General features: G+C 38.5%; 1 long non-coding RNA gene across 1 annotated transcript; it reads left to right on the forward strand.

Annotated features, from left to right (window-relative positions):
- Positions 1-2103: 2103 nt before the first annotated feature.
- LOC127473102 (uncharacterized) lies at positions 2104-6209 on the forward strand. The gene is made up of 3 exons (XR_007905283.1): positions 2104-2285; positions 4228-4386; positions 6128-6209. It is a non-coding gene; the product is annotated as an uncharacterized LOC127473102 (long non-coding RNA).
- Positions 6210-19923: the final 13714 nt, after the last annotated feature.

Below are 19923 nucleotides of genomic sequence, written 5' to 3' on the forward strand. Positions count from 1 at the left end.
TTTCATTGTACATTATCCACTGTGAGAATTATCTGACTCAGAACTAGTGGCTGCTAATTAAATTACTGCCGTTACTAACTTCAAGGGCCTTCCTACAACAGAAACGCATAGCTGTAGTTTATTTACAGGCAGAAAATTTGAGTGCCCATTGTCAGTGAAGGAGGATTTCTGCTCATATCTTTCTGTGTAAACAGGAAGTTGAGTACATTATCTATTCCTTAATGGGATAGGACAAAAACAGTACTAAGAAACAGAGTAGTTAAATAAACCTGAGGCAAATAAGAGCTCCTCCACAGTGATGAATTCTATACTAATTTCCATCTACTGTAAACATGTGTGTTACAAGCCTGAAGTTTATGAATAATGGCTTCATTTTGAAGTAATTAGAATTCTATGCCATTAGCAGCAGGAAGTCTGGATAATTATGTTTTAGAATTAAATGTCTGGGAAAAGACATTTCTGTCTCTATGACGATTATGTTTATGATTAATGATAGAAATGACAACATGCAATATAAATACAAAACAGCAAAAATTAACTGTATCTATCATGGATGACAGTATGAAAACTACAGCGTATAAGTAATCATAGGTAAAAAAAATCTTGATAATCTTGTTTTGTTTCATCTTGGAATATCTTCATTTCTTTCCCTTATTTTTGATATGTAAGACTTCCAGCTGCATCATACCAGACTGTCAACATGAAATACTAGAGATGATTATATGTATAATGAAATTACCTTTTGTAGGCAAGTCAAACATTGTTTTGTGGGTGTGCTAGAGCTTATCTTGGTGGGGTCAGGGGTGTCATTCAAACACATCTGTAGAACAACACAACTAATTTTGTTTTATTAGCACAATAGTTATTAGAGTCAAGTCTCTTTTCTCTGAGGTAGTATCTTAGGTAATATAACAATCTTTACAAAGTGAAACTACTTTTGGAGTTGACCTGAATTTGCTTATAGACACCTCCACACTCCCAAGTCTAGGAAGAACATTTACTCATTTATTGCTTCATGTAAACTGGTTCTGTTCCCAAGAAGCACCATGCCTTTGTGTCTGAACTAAAACAACCTCTACCATCTGGTGACTTTGTAGTATTGCAGTGGGAAGTCTCCTGAGTTGCATCATGAGGAGCCTGACAGAAGGTTAGCAGGACTGGAGCCATACCGTAACTTATAAATCACATCAGATCAGGCACAACTGAAAAATTCCATCCTTGAAAAAAATCCATCTCATAGAGAACTGTAGACCATGTCACAGGAACAGAAGAGCAGTCACATTCCAGATGAGTCATTTGTGCACTGCTCTCTCCTCCTCCTGCCACATCTATAGATAATTAAGCTGGAGGTAGAGGTCACTCTTTTCCCTCCTGTTTATACCTTCACTGACGGTGTGGGGTATTTGCATACAAGAGTGGGTCTCTTCAGCTGACTTCATCAGTGTAATGAAAGCTAAACTGACTAACATAGGGTATTGTAAGTGGGGGAAACTGACAACCTCATCCATGAGAAATGGGAAGTTTTAAAACGGAAGTTTTAAAATGTCTGAAGATATTTTTTTTCAATCATTATTCAATTTTACACCACAACAGACCTTCTCAAAATAGAGGCTCTTGGCAGGACATTTTTGTTGAATTTCACTTAACAGTAAAGTTTCCTAGTGGTATTCATCATCTTAACATACTCCACTGATTTTATTTTGCTTTGGTTGACTGATGCCTTCCATTTGTGACTTCACAGGCAGTGAGTTCACTGGGTACTCTGTGTCATGAAACAGTTGTAACTCTGATATAGCTGATTCCTCTTGCAGGAATAGATTTGCTGATTTATTTTATTTGCTGAAGACTTTACTGAAAGATATTGTCTATCTCTCCTTGTGTTGAGCTTCTTTTCTTAATAAACCAATCTATTATCACTTAGGCATCGCTCTGCTAGACTTGTATATCTTTGTTAGTCAATTTGTCAATCTAAATATCTCAAGGAGAAGGAAAAAGCAAAAGACCTCCAATAAAAAGCAAAATTTATATGGAAAGCTGAAAACTGTCCCATAGTTTTTTCTTGATAGTTTCTGAATCTTACACGCTTTTGGAAGCATGGGCATATCATTGCACAGTGCCTAAGAGTGAAAAATGAGATTAAATTTTTAAAATTCTCTTCTTTCTTGTGGAATTTATTAATAAAATTTTCTTCAGAATTTTTGAAAAATGTTTTTCAGTCAACTTCAATCAAGAAGATTGGGTTGTACAGAACTGTCTTCTGAGGTACCTTGGGTGTCCTTATCATGGTAGGTCCAGTCTTTTACCTTACTCTTTATAACTCTCCCTTTCCCTGATATTCCTTCCAATGAGCGTATTCTTTGATTCACCATCTTCTTGCAAAGATCTCAGTTTCTTCTTGTGCCCTCTCACTGCCCTCTGAGCAAGTGGCAACATGCGCTGTGGCAACATACAGCTGATTATCTGACAGGCCGCTCAAGCAGCATCGATGGCCATTACATTTGTATTGCAATTTGGAAATCATACTGTCAGCAAATACAGCAGTCATTAATTTTCTGTTCTTGAGGACTCTCAGTTGCAGATTTTTATGAAAATCATGAAAAGTTACTATCTTTGGTGCCTCAATCTCTTTGCGAATGTGGCCACGTTCAGTCAGCTTTTGAACTGGGGAATCAGCATATGACAGAAGGGCATGTGAACTATGAAAATAAATTAAAAGTATTATGCACATGGGTTTAAGTCTGCACTTATAATTTCTAACACTGTAGGGAGTGGCTCCAATTCCAACTGAGCCTTTTGTTTCTGAAAAAACTACTAAGGAGATGGATTGCACGAATGAAAAGAGTAAGCCCTCCTAGGCAATCAGAAAAAGCCTGCTATTCAGTGAAGGTTCCTTTGTTCTGAAGATGTTCAATAAACAACGAATAGCCTTAAGTGCCTACACTGCAACTGGGCACTGTAATAGGAAATAACTATTCATGAACATTTGGTAATTATTTTCTCTATAAGAGTCCTGGCTTGTTCAGATTATCAGACGTAACACTTTTTGTAGCACCTATCACTCTAAGATCTCTGTATTCAGCTAGCTAGGAATATATTCTTTGCCTGTGGGGTTTCTCTTCAATAATATATTGAAAAATGGCTGCACCTGCCATGAATACTCACATTCTGTTGTGCAAGAATGAATACAGGTTTCTGCTATTTGCCTTGAAAGTCTTTGTACTTGCCATTGAGATGCAGAAACAATGTTGTCTTTAGTTTGCACACAGTACTGCCCCACTGTGCTTCAATTAAGCTTATTAGCAATAAAATAAAGAAACAGTTTGATGCCTAATGAGGTCATGTCCAAGAACCCAAACAAATAAGTTGCTTAAAAAAAATCTTTAAAGACAACTAGTACTTCTTGCTGAAAAAAAAACACACCAAAACCAAAAGCCCAAAAAGTAACCAAACCAAAAAACCCGAAGCCAGTTTCCCCACTCCTTTTTTTTTTTTTTTTTAAAGCAGTTTTTCCAAAAACCAGGATTCTGGCTGACATAAAAGGTGATGATGGGGGGTAAGGGGCAGGTCAAGCTTCAGATCTGAAGATGTACCAGACAGACAAAAGATCATCTCAAAGCTAAATTATGTACTGCTGTCAGAGAAAAAGTAAATCTACATGGCCATAGATATTACCTGCTGGAAATCCATGTGAGACTGAAATGAATTCTGCATGTGATATCTTTATTAGTAAGAATTTCTGCTAACAGTTACTATTTCATACACACTAAATGATGCAACTGGTTTATAGAGTATCCTAGTGAATGCAATTGATTTTTTTTCTAATTAACTGTTTTAGCAATTACTGAGCTTGTTTTAAATATATGCTACACTAAATAATTCTTTTGTGCTAATTTTGTTTGTTTAAGCAGTATATTCAAAAAAGATGTTAACTTTTGGGTTGATTGCACAGCTTTTGACCTACATACATCTACATATGCAGTTAAACGAGAAAGACTATACTTAGGACTAACAAATGCAGAGTTAGTCATTATAATAGAAAGGAAAAATAAGGAATGCAAGCCTATGTTTATACTCACATCCCTTAATCACTGCTCTTTCTTAATAATTAGCTTCAGTGGAATTCTAGGTGTTCAGGACATAAATAGTCACCAGAACACCAATTTTTATGCAAAGATCTCACAATACAAGATGTAATTACTTCCTGTTAATACTGTGAAATTTGTCTAGATTTTCAGGTTTCTAGCAAAATCATTGTGTTTGCAGTTTTATTTATGTTTTCTGGTGATGACCTGCATGTGACTGACAGTTGACCTGAAAACATATCTCCCAGAATTGAGGGGAAGAGAATGTTAAAACAAAACATGACAAAATCATAAAAAGGCAAAGGTAAATCTGAACTTTCAGCAAATCAATATCACTATGTGGTATTTTATTAAGACGAGAAATCCTTTAGAATTATAAGAACTTTAGAGCAAATACTGTCTTAATAAATTTATTGTACCTTGAAATAAAGATTGTGTAAACAGTGAGGAGAAAGATCAAGTCCGAAAATCACACCATCAAGACAAGAAAGTAATCGTGCAGCCTACACAAGAGTTTAAATTTTCACAGTTCAATTTTGGCCCAATGCCTGCATGCAATCCTGCTTCACTTCGGATTTTCACTTTAAAATCTGTAGCTTGCTGTCATGTAAAAATAGGACAAAAATTCCTTGCTACAGTTTCATATGCATACTGTATATTTTAATACTCACTTTGGAGATGTTTGTTCCTTGGGGTACATCACCAAAACACTTTTAAGCTAATGTAGTTTAATACAGAGTGAATAATTAAAAAAAAAAAAGTGATCTAGTAGAAACGATAGGTATATGGTCTTAGAAAAGTATTTCTGTTATACTTATAAAATAGTGTAGAAATGCAGTGAGAATATATAATAGGGACCTTGTGACAATTCACACAGTCACAGAATCACAGAATGCGTTGTTGGAAGGGACCCACATGGATCGTCGAGCCCTGCACAGGACTATCCCCAAGAGTCACACCATGTCCCTGAGAGAATTGTCCAAGCACTTCTTGCACTCTGTCAGACTTGGTGCTGGGGAGCCCATTCCAGTGCCTAACCACCCGTGTGGGTGAAGAACCTTTTTCTAATATTCAACCTAACCTTCCCCAACAGAGCTTTATGCCATTCCCTCACATCCTATCACTGGTCCACAGAGAGAAGATATCAATGTCTGCACCCTCTCTTCCCCTCATAAGGAAGTTGCAGACTGCGATGATGTCTCCACTCAGTCTCCTCTTCTCCAGGCTGAACAGACCAAGTGACCTCAGACACTCCTTATACATCTTCCCCTTCACCATCTTCATTTCCCTCCTTTGAATGGTCTCTAAGAGCTTAATATTTTTCCCATACTGTGTTTACCAAAACTGCACACAATATTCAAGCTCAGGCCTCACCAGTGTAGAGTATTAAAAATATTCTCAAATAAATGTAAACATTTCAAGTACTACCTTTTGAAGAATTTTATGTGCAAGGGAAGGAGAAAGTATTTTTAGAATGTATGATGATATTTAGAAGAATTCTATTACTAGAAAATATGGGCTTGCTATGGAAATTATAGATGAGTTCTATCCTCAGATTCATGGCTTTTGCCAAAAGCTAGGAGAACTGTTTATACACTACCAAGTACATGACTGACATTCATTTTTAAAAATTCCATGTCTCTACGTGCATATGACAGTGCATATTATATTTTATGTGTATGCATATATTTATATATCTATATACAGGTGTATATATTTGTATTCAATCTGTGTAAATATGCAAAAAGTATCAAAATGCAAACGAAAATGTGCTGACATTATTCTGCAGCGAATTTAATTGTATCTATTCCTGGTAATTTTATGTGACTTGTATCCTATATCTAATCTTTCTGTAATTCTCTGTATCCCCAAATTGGTCTACTTTTGTCACATTCATGCCCTTTGTGAACTACTTAACAAATCATTTAAATATTCTCTCATTTATGATTATTTAATTTTAGCTTACTTATCAATTTTGAAATTGTTATGACATTTCTCTCTTTGATTGTTCAATGTATTGATACCTTTTTCCTTCCTGTTTTCAGGTAAACATCTTAGTACAGTACCAAATGCTCCCTTCTCTCAGACTTTGAAGATTCTTTCCTTGTATAAATAGAAACTTCCCTATTATTCTCCCTTTTTTTCCTGATTTTCTTTTTGTATCAGTTTGTCCTGGCTTTCTTACCAAATCCAAGCTGTCCCCTCCTCCCCCGCTCTTTCAAGCGAGGAAAAAAATAGCAAACCCCAGAAAAAATGAAAGAAACCTGAACAAAACGGGGTTATATAAAAATATATATATTTACATATATTTACAATTATTTATACAATTTGGATATATTGTACACACAATAGGGAGCTCCCAAGGGGAAAAAAGGGAGAAGGGAGGGGGAAAACAGGGATAAAAAAGACCTAAAACAAATATCCTCCAGATATACACCGTTAATTGAGAGCTAGTGAATAAATTAAAAAAAACGAATTAAATACTTCCCTGAACCAGACAGCAGAACTGTGCGAAGCACCAACCAACTCCCTACACCTCCAGGAGGGACTGGAGATAATGGCAGGTGTAAACAGACAGGCCTTGGCCCATACAAGCAAAGACTGTCTGTGGAGAAACCTGTCGTCCTGTTGTCTTCAGCCACGGGAAGAGAGAAGAGAGTGAGCTCTCTTATCTGTGCCTAATTTATATGTTGTGTTATGCTAAAGGATGATATGGAATACTTCATTAGATTTCTGACCCCCGTTGCTAAGGAAGGCCTAAAAAGTCCAAAAGCCAACCCACTACACTTTCTCTAAAAAACGCAGTGGTCAGGTGCATCAGCTGAGACCATAGCTTACTATGGTGACCTGAACTGTATCATTTCTATTTACGTCTATGGATCCTATCTCTTTTGTCTAATGTTAATTTCCTGTCTTATGAGAACGCAAACAGGTTAAGGTGTGATAACTAGACTGTGGACTATAACATTTTCAGCATTTGCAAGAGCGAATCTTCTCATACAACTTTGTTCAGTTTCCTAAAGAACACTTGACATGCAATAGATCAGATTTTAAACTGTCCTACATATTCCTCATGTAATGACACAGTGTTATGTACATTCTTCATGTAGTGACAACTGTGAATTTTTCGAGGTTTGAGCTTATGTTTGCTCAATGTTTTTCCATATGTGGCAAGAGCCTGGTCCAGTTGGGCCCCTGAGTGGTACTGTCTATCAATGTCTAGAACAGCAATAACTAGTCCCACAGTCATTTAGGCTGTGTTAGCATGTTCATATATTAATGACCACTTTTAACCAGCAGTTTGGACAGGGCCATGTTGCTTAGAAGAAGGAGAGGCTAAAGTGTAAGCAGTATCTAAGTTATAAAAATGTGCATAACCTGTTTCTTTTCTTAATAAAAGTGTAACCTCCAATAATGCTGCAATACTAGTAAAAATTATGTAGGCCCAATACTCAACAATTTTATTTCTGTCTATATCCAAGTGTTGTGGTTTAACCCCAGCTGACAAAAAAGTCCCACACAGTGGCTCACTCAACCCCCTGGGTAGGATATGGAAAGAATTGGAAGAGTAATAGTGACAATACTCATGGGTTGAGATAAAGACAGTTTAGCGGGTAAAGCAAAAGCCACATAAATGAGCAAAATAAAACAAGAAATTAATTCACCACTTCCCATCAGTAGGCAGGTGTTCAATCATCCTCAGGAAAGCAGGGCTCCATCGAGCTTAACAGCTACTTGGGAAGACAAATGGCATCATTCCAAACCTCTCCCCTTCCTTGTTTCCCCAGCTTTACATCCTGAGCCTAATGCTATGCGGTATGGAATGTCCTGTCTCAGCTGTGTCTCTTCCCAACTTCTTGTGCACCACTAGCCTCCTTGCTGGTGGTGTGGGATAAGAAGCAGAAATGAACTTGACTCAAATCACTGCCCAGAAAGAGCAAAAACATGCCTGTGTTGTCGACACTCTTTTCAGTACAAACCCAAAACACAACCCACTGCTAACTACTGTGAAGAAAATTAACTCAATCCCAGCCGAAACCATCACACAGTTACTCGTCTATCCCATAACTTTCAAATCCAAAAGGAAAAGAAGTTTAGAGGAGGACTGAGAAGACCGTTAATTTGAAAGAAAATGAGAATATTAGGATATTAATTCTGGAATGACCTGTAGCAGTCAGTTCATAATCTACACTTAAACATGATAATTAACATTATCATTTGTAATCAATCCTTGAACAACAAGGCGTTCTAACTTCTGCCTAACCTCCTCACAGTAAGAGGGGAGGGAGGGAGGGAGGGAAGGACTAGAGGGAATGGAAACTGAATCTGATGAACTACACAGAATCTATAATAAAAAAAATTATGACTGTGACTTAGGAAGAAAAAAGAAAGGTGCAAATGGCAAGAATGAATGGCAAGTATGAATGAAAAGTGAATATTGTGATCCTAGCATATGCCATCAATAGCTGACTTACAGGTAAATAATTGTATTCTGTCTTAGTTGAGTGCCAAGTCCTCCTTAGATAGCATTTGAGAGCCAAGTATATGATTGTTTTATGTAAATAATTTTATGTACATTTAAAGGTTATTTTCACAGGTGCTGCTTTCCACTAGACAGTCCCTTATCATCCCAGGGGTGTGGGCTTTTGAGGGAACAATAACTTGATATATGTAAAAAAAATCAATCAGCTCTCAAAAAAACATGTCCGTGGGTTACACTGTAATGGCTAACTTAGACAGACTATATTGCATGACACATGCCTGAACCACCTTCCTGGCAACTGGGAATCTCTCCACTCCAAAAGCTATTCATTCGCTCAGAAAATCACATGACATCTCATGAGCTAAAAACATGTCTTTAGTGTGTCTTTAACCTGGGTTTCAAGTCCTGATGAGTGGCTGTTCAGGAAGCAAGGGACCTAATGTGGTCAGACTGTCTTGATTTTACCCTGAGTGACCTCAAGGAGAGAAAACCAATATGAGAAAGCTCTTCTGAACCTGCGTAGGCCTGGGGAGAGCTGCCCACTTGTCTTACTAGCATAAAGATCAGGTGCAGCTGGAGAGTACTGTCTGTGGAAAATATTCTGCTTCTATCCCTGAGATTCTGCTTGCAAATTTGTTGCCTTCATGGAAAATAAGGCTAGGCCTAAAGCAGCTACAGAGTGCCCTCTAAGAGACTGTATGAGGATCTTTCAGTGCCATGATGAATCTCCTGCTGTAAACCTATTACTGCTCATATGGTAACTCTGTGTCTTCAAAATGTCAAAAAACCAGTTTGAAACATGGTGAATTTGCCTTCTCCAAGAAAAAAACCCAAACATACGGATTGATATCTCTCTGTATTAACAGAGATTTGCTCTAATTAGTTAATTCTCAAAAAGTTCAATGACTGCCAGATGAGCAAAGTAAAAAATACTGTATATTTTCTTGTTTTAAATTTTTGTGAAAGTCGTTTGCTTTTTAGCTGGTTAATTTTTCAGATAGCTCTTACTTCCCAATTAATATTTGACCTCAGCTGCTCTGAGCAAAAAACATGCTAAAAAAACATACCCCAAAACATGCTATGAGATTCCTCCCATTCTTCAAGTTTATATTGGCTTTCTCCCAGCCCTTTTTCTTATTTTCTTTCATTTTTCTGTCATTACCCGTTCCATACCTCCTTTCTGACTTTAATCTGGCATTCTTTCATACTCTAACTTTCCTCAGAACTGCCCACAGTCCATTATACATAATCAATCTACACAGGCCCACTTTTGTGTCCCCCAGCCCCCTAAATAATTTCGTTCCATTTTCATTTGTTTCTTGGCTGTTCTTCCAGGTTCCCTTCTTCCTCCAACAAAATCAATTCCACTGCTTCCCCTTCCTCTCTGCGTTCTGTGATTAAAAACAGTGTACTGTTATACAGAAGAAAAATGGACAAGCGCACACACACACAGTCGGTCATAACAGAAGCCATAGGAAAGCTATGAATGCTATGAAAGCTATGAAGTGGAAGTGCTCATGTTGGCCAAAATATTTGTTGTAAAAGAGCATTCTGATTAACATACTTTAAAAAACATTTAAAAAATAATAGTGAAAGTAATCAATGCGTGTCTTCACCCTGTGCTACCAGTGAGACAAAGGACAAGACAATCTGAAATATCTGAGGGTCGTTGAGTGTTCTCAGTATCCAAAACACTTATTGGTTTTAGAGAAAGTTCTTTTTCCTCAGGTGTGAAATTAAAAGGATATAATATTGTGCCATATATTGCCCTTCTCTTAGTATTGATATCATGTTTCCCATTTCAACATAGTACTTGCTCTTACGAACTTCCTGGGACTGCAGCTGCTTGGTACCCTGTAAAATGGTATTTCAAATTGACAGAGGGATTAATGAATATTCGTAACCATTCAGCTATGATTCAGTTTGGATATCATGTGGCAGCTACTTGCTCTGTGGTTTTGTACAATAGAATGTCATCAGTTACAGAAACTTCTTGCACACACAAAGGGCATTTGTTGTAAATGAATTTAAATGTAAATTGTTGCAGAGTAAATTCTTTCTCTGCCTGTTACTTTTTCAATGCAGGACTGGAATACTCATGAATTGTACTAAAAAAATTTTTTCCCAAGTAGTCATGGAGATGTTACTAAAATGAAGCATGCATATATTCATGATGAAAATGAGAACTCAGAAAAAATGTCTGGGACAATCTTCTGCAAAAAGAACTATTTCCAAAGTACCCATTCACAGATATGTCAACCACTCACCTCCTGAAATAATAATTTCTGCACCTCAGTGTCTATGTTGGCAAAGTGCACACCCTTTTCTATCCAGGTACATATCAAACTCGGCGAACTACCATCAGACCTTTGTGATGCAGTCATCATCACTTTGTATAAGAAGAAAGGAATTAAATCAGATTGCTCAAACTACCGTGGTATTACTCTGCTCTCCATTGCTGGCAAAATCCTGGCAAGAATACTGTTGAACAGACTAATACCCACTATAGCAAAAGGAATCCTACCTGAAAGTCAGTGTGGTTTCAGAGCCAACAGAAGTACCACAGTATTTGTTCTCAGACAACTGCAAGAGAAGTGTAGGGAACAGAACAAAGGTCTCTATGTAACCTTTGTCGACCTCACCAAGGCTTTCGATACTGTGAGCAGAAAAGGTCTGTGGCAGATTTTGGAATGTTTAGGTTGTCCCCCCAAGTTCCTTAAAATGATCATCTCACTCCATGAGGATCAGCATGGCCAAGTCAGATATGGCAACACACTTTCTGAGCCCTTTCTAATTAAGAATGGTGTGAAACAAGGCTGCGTTCTCGCTCCTACCCTATTCACAGTCTTTTTTAACATGATGCTCCAAAGGGCCACAGCAGACCTCAAGGATCAGGATGGTATCTACATTCGATACCGTACTGATGGAAGTTTATCCAATCTAAGGCGACTGAAGGCCCACACCAAGACCTTGAACCATCTTGTCCAGGAGCTGCTTTATGCTGATGACGCCGCCCTTGTCGCCCACACAGAAGCAGCTCTGCAGCGTTTAACATCCTACTTTGCAGGTGCTGCTGAGCACTTTGGACTGGAAGGCAGCTTAAAGAAGACAGAGGTCCTCCATCAACCTGCACCTCAGGAAATCCCCCATCATCCCCACATCACCACTGGCCAATCAGAGCTCAAATCAGTCCAGCAGTTTAATTACCTAGGGAGCCTCATCTCCTCGGATGGTAAGATTGATGGAGAGATAGACAACAGGTTAGCAAAGGCATATAGTGCTTTTGGAAAACTCCACAAAAGAGTATGGCATAATAAACACCTGAAGAAAAGTACAAAGATCAGTGTTTACAGAGCCATAGTGCTGTCTACTCTCTTATATGGTTCCGAATCGTGGGTCATCTACCACCACCACCTGCAACTCCTAGAACGCTTCCATCAACGGTGCCTCCGTTCAATCCTAAACATCCACTGGTCAGATTTTGTGACCAATACATCTGTTCTAGAACAAGCAGCAGTCACAAGTATTGGGGCCATGTTGCTGAGAACACAGCTGTGCTCAAGGATGAAGGACCACTGCCTCCCTAAGATCCTGCTTTATGGTGAACTTGCCACTGGCTGCTGCACGAGAGGAGCCCCAAAGAAAAGATACAAGGACTCCCTGAAACAACATCTCAGCCTTGGCCATATTGATCATCATAACTGGTCTACTCTGGCCTCAAATCGGGAGGCCTGGAGACACACCATCTATAACGCAGCTGTCTCCTTCGAGAACACACGCAGGATCACTCTGGAGGAGAAAAGGCAATGCAGAAAGAACCATGTCTTGCAGAATATACCATCTGAGGAGTCTTTCTGCTGTGCCTTTTGCAATCGGATATGTTTGTCTCGTATTGGCCTCATAAGCCACCAGCGTGCCTGTAACAAATGTGGATAGAACCTTCCCAAATCTTCGTCCAAGAAGCCTAGCCGTGATAATGACATATCAAACTACTTTAAAGTTCAAAAAGTGACAGAATCAATTCTTGTGTACAGAATTTTTCAAGCTATTGATTCCATCATTTTATATATATATTATATATATTTGTACACACATATATATGTACACACTACTTTAAGGCAATTGCATCACACAGAAAGATGTCATCACAAATATTCACTCCCCTGAACTGTGCTCCAATGGAATATCTGTTTGTGCTCACACAAGGCACTCGAGACCTTTCTGTAGGGAGCTGTATTGTAGTGATGGATGAAAACACTTTGCTTTATTTACAAGGACGGCCTTTCTCCTTCCATGAAAGCAAGTGCCTTTTCTAACATTCTGAAACACACAGCACAGTACAAACTGATACTCTCCTTATTAACCCATTAATAAACATAGCACTAGTGTGACTGAAGCTTTGCTTCAAGCTGGGCTTTCCAATCCCAGAGCTGCTGAAGCTTGACTCACTCTTTTCAATGAGTTCCAAAATCTGAGTGAATGAACCACCTATTTTGTGATCAATGCTTACTGTTGTTGCTGAAATGTACTGACTGACTGTAAATACATATCACAATTTTGCCTTCCTAGTCTTCCTTTAAAACTAGGACTTCAAGCCGTGCTGTGTGGTTGTAGTGTTTGTATAAAACACATCAACACAAAAATCCAAACATAATACATTCACATCAGTGATAGTTAAACTGAGTGTATAATTTTATTTGGGGAAACATCTCTCTTTTATGAGGGCAGAGAACTCCAGAAGTCAGCATATAACTGGTAGAAGACCTTCTCACAGTGAAGGGTAAATTCAGTTGTAGCTATTATGAAGATTTCCATCCTTTCCTCATGTCTTATTTATTATCACTTTTATATTTATTGATTTGTGAAATCATATGGCAATTTTCAGTTTAATTCCTGTAGATGAATTTTAGGGAATATAGGACCATTACATATTGTACGGAGCATAATTTTGCAAGACTATGTTTATGATCTGACCAGCATAAACATTCACATTTTAAGGGTTCAGATAGGACAGGAAGAAAAAGGAATGAGATAAGAATTTTGATAAATAGTATTTTGGCAGAATCCAGTTGCCTAGTGATAGCTAGGGATCTACTTGTGTTTGCAAGGAAGCCCTGACTGCCTTTCTGCTGCTTCCCAAAGAGGAGGGAACATACCAACATGTGTCATTCGGTCAGTCAATTCCCTTCACGTCTTGCATACCCTATGGTGTTTCATTACGTCCATAGTGTCGTAGTTTAGAGATGATACTCCCCAATTCAGTGTCCCCACTAAGACACTCCAAACCACGGTGGCTTTCTCTCGCTTCCCTGCTTTCCCCTCTCCCTCTCTGCTGCAACAGGCTGGAGAGAAGAACTGGGGGCAGAAGAGGCAAAGATCACAACTTGAGATAAGAACAATTTTCTGAAAACAGAAGAAAACTACCAGTAACAGGAACAATACTAATGACGGAGGGTGCAAGAAAGGAAACCATTCACATGGAAACTCCCTGACAATAAACAATACCAGGTGGCTCCCTCTACCACGGTAATACATACCGTAGCCCTTTTCTCCCAAAGAGAGTCCCTTGCCCCTGGCCAGGGCAATGATGTGAGATGATATAGAATAACCTCTGGGTGTTGGCCATTCTCTGTCCTGGCTACCACAAAAACTACCCCTGTCCTGGCCAGATCCAGACACATAGTTAGACAAACAAGTTATGCTTTTCTTTTAAAAATCAGAACTAGTTATCCAGTAATGCTTTGACATGTATTCTGGAGAATCCTTTCAAGACTCATCCTCAAAAATAATTTGTGTTGGAAAAGACCTTAAAGATCATTGAATTCAACTCTTAACCCAACACTGCCAAGCCCATGACTAAACTGTGTCCTTAAGTGCCACATCAAAACATCTTTTATTACACCTCCATGGATAGTGAGTCAACCATTTTACCAGGGAGCCTGTTCCAGTGCTTGATTGCCCTTTCCATGAGAAATTCTTCTTAATATCCTATCTAAACTTCCCCTGGCACAGTTTGAGGCCATTTCCTATTGCTAGTTCCTGAGTAGAAGGGACCAAGCTTGCTACAACCCACCTCTCTACAACCTCCTTTCAGGTAGCTGTAGAGAGTGAGAAGGTCTCTCTTGAGTCTCCTTTGCTCCAGGCTAAACAACCCCAGCTCCCTCAATGGCTCATCACAAGACTCATGCTCCAGACCCTTCACCAACTTTATTGACCTTCTCTGGACTCACTCCAGCATCTCAATGTCTTTCTTGTAGTGGAGGGCCCAAAATTGAACAAAGAACTCAAGATGTAGCCTCACCGGTGCCAGTACAGGGGGACAATCACTTCCCTGGTCTTTCTGGTCACACTATTTCTCATACAAGCCAGGATGCCATTGGCCTTCTTGGCCACCTGGGCACACTGCTGACTATGTTCAGCTGGCTTTTAACCAGTATCCCCAGGTTGTTTTTCTCTGGGCCGTTTCACAGACACTCTTCCCCTATCCTGTGGCACTGCATGGTGTTGTTGTGACCCAAGTGCAGGACCTAGCACTTCGCCTAGCTGAACCTAATACAGCTGGCCTCAGCCCATCAATCTGGCCTTCCCAGATTCCTCTGCAGAGCCTTCTGACCCTCCAGCAGATCAACACTCCTGCCCAACCCATCTGCAAACTGAGTTAGGGTACACTTGATCTCCTCATCCAGATCATTGATAAAGATATTAAACAGAAGTGGCCCCAATGTATACGTGTAAATATGCAACTTGACGTACAAAAGTAGCTCCAAAACCACTTTTGTTGTTTTGAAACATGAGGTATTGAAATCACACAGAAATGGAAATTTCCCCTCATTTTCTACTAGAACAGTGAGAAAAGAGAAGTGTGAGAAAATAGCGCATTAATTTGAAAGAGTTCATGTTGGAAGAGTGACGTTTAAAAACATCAGAAATGTTTTCCTCATATGCAGCTGCCCTTTCTGGTCAGAAATCAATATGAACTATCAGTCTGAGGAAGGTGTCTATGAAAACCTTATAGGTCTGCAGAAAGTATGACCTAATTCAGCATTTAGTGATCTCACCCCCTCCAAGTCTGTTCTGAATAGTTTTGGCAGCAGGAGAGGTGCCCAGTGTGACTCCCAGACAGAGTCAGACACTGATCTAAAAGAGCAAATGACCTGAAAAACTAAGAGATACCTCTTAAAAAACATCTTTCCTTGTCATATCCCCAAGAAAAGGCTTAAAAGACAATGTACAAGGGCAGTTTTATGCTTCTTTCTTATAGATATGTGATTTTTAGGGCTATTTTGAACTACTTTCATGTACGGAGATTATGATTTTCATTTTCATTTTTTCCCTAAGAACTTTTTTTTTTGTTTTGTAAAGTTTACCCTGAAATGAAATATATTCAGAATAAAAGTTGAACAAACAGTCTTACCGAAATATTTTTTCAATATGCTTTTGATTTTCTCCATTCCCTGAAATCAAGATATCTTTTTACCACTCACATGGTAGGGAAATGGTGTTGCTTTCTGACATGAAATCCAGCCTGCTTTTCTTTTTTTCTTCCTGATTTGGGACAAAGATTAGCACTTTCTAAAGGGAAAGCCAGCATGGCAGAAACAAGAAAACTAGGATTTTCGCTGTGACTCTGCAAATTTTGATAGATACTGTTTTGAAAGCAGTGAAATGTAGATATTGTCCAGACTGCCAAAACACTGGGAACATTTCAGAGTTTCCAAAACAAATACTCTTCCAGACATAGCCAGTGCTGACTCCAACAAGAGAGCTTGATTTCTGTGACACCAGGTAACCCCCCATCCCAGCTGGAGAGCTTGTGAAGCAGCCAGTTGGAGAGCCTGGAAGGCCAGCAGCTCACCAGGTGAACAGCTGGGAAATCAGATGTCCTGGAAAGCTTGGCAGTCTACTCTTCAGGCAGCTAGTTGTCAGGAGAGCTACCCAGGAGGCAGAGTAGTTGGTCTCGCCAATCTATATCCCTGTATGATTTCCAAGAATGTTAAAAAAAATAAATAATGGGGCTGACAGTATTCCATCAGAAAATATATATATATAAGTATGCATTAGATGATCTCTAATTCAAAGGTTTCTGCCTTGCCCCTTCATCCCATCTGTCCCTAGATCTTAATGCTTAATGAGCCTATTATTATATATTATATAAATATATGAAATTTTGTCAACACTATTACAGCTAGGGGGATGGACAAACCTCTCTTATGGCTGTCATATCTCATTATTCCTTCTCTCTTTCATTCTTCTCCTTATTTTTTTTCTTTTATCTTCTTTCCTCCTCATTTGTCTCTTACCAATTCATTCTCTTTTTCTTTGGTAGCTAGCTATTCCCCTATTCTTGAAGTGTCTGAGCTTGGTTCAACCCTTTTAAAAACACAGAATTTACTTGGGAAGCAAATGGGTGAAGTATGGATATTTCTTCTCATGTCACCATTAGCCATCAATGTAAGCAAAATAAAGCCAGTTGACAATTCATGTTATTCCTCCCAAGTGTTAGTAGAATATTTTATAGCCCCTCCTCACAGTTGTCACATCTACTTGTCATTTAACACCTTGCTTTTACTGAGCTATTTCTCTAGTTGAAATCTAAAATAAACAATAAGGGGCTTCAGAATTTAATTTGATATCACAGTTAGTAACATTATGGGGAAATGAAATGGTCTGATAACGTTTCTTACTTCTTAACAGCAAAAATTAGGTAGGGTACACTGTTTAGGAGTCATTTTGCCCTTGACATCTTTAAGACTAACTCTGGAATTATGGAATCTGCATGCAAGCATGAAACATTGTAACTATTTCAAAAGTAATAAAGAAATTTGGAAAATTAGTCATCCAGATGTTATTAAAACTAGTTAAAATAAATCCTCCCTAGTTACATTGAGAGATAAGATTTCCCACAAAATCTGACACTTAATTTTAAAATCAGAAGTAGAAATTTTAATGTCTATTGTTTTGCTGTTACCTCAAATAGCAGAGAACATATTTCTGTGCTAATATTTCCAATTTTTGAAGATTTTAATAGTTGAAGTATATATGGCACTCTTTTTCTGACAAATGCATACTTTAATCTCATATGTTGGACATATTTTTAATTTTTGCATTTTGAAAAAGATGCACACCACATTGTAACAGAGAAAAATAATAAATAACTCAAAAAAAGTGTTAGAACATTGTTTCATTTGGACAACCAGAAATTTTATCAGAAAGTGAAGAAATCTGAGGCTATAATAAATCCATTTATTCAGCCTTTCTTCCACCACCACACTTCTATTTGATTTTTTATCCATTTCTGGGTAACATATAAGCAATTCCACAGAAAGTTTCTCCATGCTGCCTGCCATCTGTCAACAAACTCAATTCTGACAGGAGTAGCCAGCATCTCAAGGGTGCAAATCAATTTACTGTCAGTGTTGGATGTGTTCCAGTGCATTTCCTCAGCACAGATGAAATAAACTGTGTCAACTGAGCAGTGTTGCATATGTTTTTATCTGCTGTTGGCTGCGGATTGAGCTAAAACTATTAAATTAACTAACTTAGAATCTCAAATTTTATTGGGTACATGTATAGCATACAGTGTATAGGAAAGGGAAATCAATAGCATTGATGGGCAATTGCAAATTACCAGGCAGGTATGGTAAGAACCAATGCAGAATATAACTGTGAGTGAGCTCTGATAGGGAAGAAAAGCACAATGCCAATAATGGTAGGTAAACATAAAGTTCATCCCTCCCATAATTTTCCTGAACCATAAATGGCTTTGTAAACCAAGACTGCCACTTCAAGAACAAAGCATCCCTTCTCTAAAGAACTGTGAATTCTTTTCATAAAACAGTTCACCCATATCCACCTACGATGTTTCTTTTCATAAAATGCAGGGTATATCAAATGCCCCATTTCTAGGAACCTATCTCGTTTACACCAGATGAATATAATCATTGATGGCAACAGTTCAGAACCTATGAATTTGACCTCTGTTTTACCTGAGCAATTAGAGATAATAAAGGGCATGCAGAAACTTTCCAAATATAAATTCTTGATGCCTCTTTTGATAAGGGCAATTTAATGATCTGAAAGGGTTTGGAGACGTGGGCGTGTTAATCCATGTAAATCACACTGCCACAGTTTCAGAAAGCTGTGAATCCTGAAAGTTTTCCACATTTGAAAAAAGCAAGTTAGTTCCACTCCTAAAGTGGTATTGTGCAATGGGTAAGGGGGGAGGGAATATTTATCAGCTTTAAATATTGACTTTTCTATGTATAATCTAAGAATTTTTTCACTATTTGAAATACACACTGAGCTCATTCATTTCTTGCGGCCCCTATGATCTGCTCCAGGGTTATTGCAATCTTACTTTTCCATTCACATGTTCATAGATTGATTAAAAAATTGCAAGAGCTGTTCATAGGAACCTTATCCTCACTTCTATCAATTTGATTGCTAGCCACAGATGATGCTTTTCCTGTTTTCATGTAAGATCCTCAGGAATTTTTAAGAAAAAAATTAAAGAAAGCAATGATTATGATGCATCAGTTACCAAATTCCTGAGTGTTTTTTAGTGAGATCTTGACCAGATCACAACAAAGAGAGAGCCCTTTATACAACACTGAAGCAACATGTAGTTACCAAACGCATGCACTTTGGAAGAGCTTGCAGTGAGCAAGGAATCCTAGAATCACAGAACAGTGTGGGTAGGGAGGACACATTAGAGATCATCTAGTCCAACAGCTCTGTCATGGGCTCGGTCATCTATCACTATATCAGGTTGCTCAAATCCTCATCCAACCTGGTCCTGAATACTTCCAGAGATGGGACATCACAATTTCTCTGAACAGCATGTACCAGTGTCTAAATCTACCCTACTTGAGTTTAAAAATATTTCTCCTTGTCCTGTCACTGCAAGCCTTGGTAAAGTCTTTCTTCTTTTTTCTTATAAGCTCCTTTTATATATTGAAAGATTACAATGAGGTGTCCCTGCAGCCTTCTCTTCTCCAGGCTGAACAACGCCAGCTATCACAGCCTGTCTTTGTAGGAGACGTGCTCCATCTCTCTGAGTATCTTCGTGACCTTCCTCTGGACTTGCTCTAACAAGTCCATGTCTTTCTTGTGTTGTACCCTGGAGGTGGACACAAAACTCCAGGTTGGATCTCATAGGAATGAAGTAGAAGGAGAAAATCTCCTCCCTTAACCTGCTGGCAACACATTTTTTTTTTGTGCAGCTCGGGATATGACTGGCTTTCCAAAAGGATCCTCTAAAAATGGTTTGCATGGATCCATGAGAGCAGTCATGAGTTACTTTGCTTATACACCAACCAAAACTGCCTTCATAATTCCACTCCTTCTCTAAGATAATTT

Source organism: Manacus candei, unplaced genomic scaffold (genome assembly GCF_025592945.1).
Source record: "Manacus candei isolate 608988 ecotype Guabito, Panama unplaced genomic scaffold, ASM2559294v1 h1tg000034l, whole genome shotgun sequence".
NCBI lineage: Eukaryota > Metazoa > Chordata > Aves > Passeriformes > Pipridae > Manacus > Manacus candei.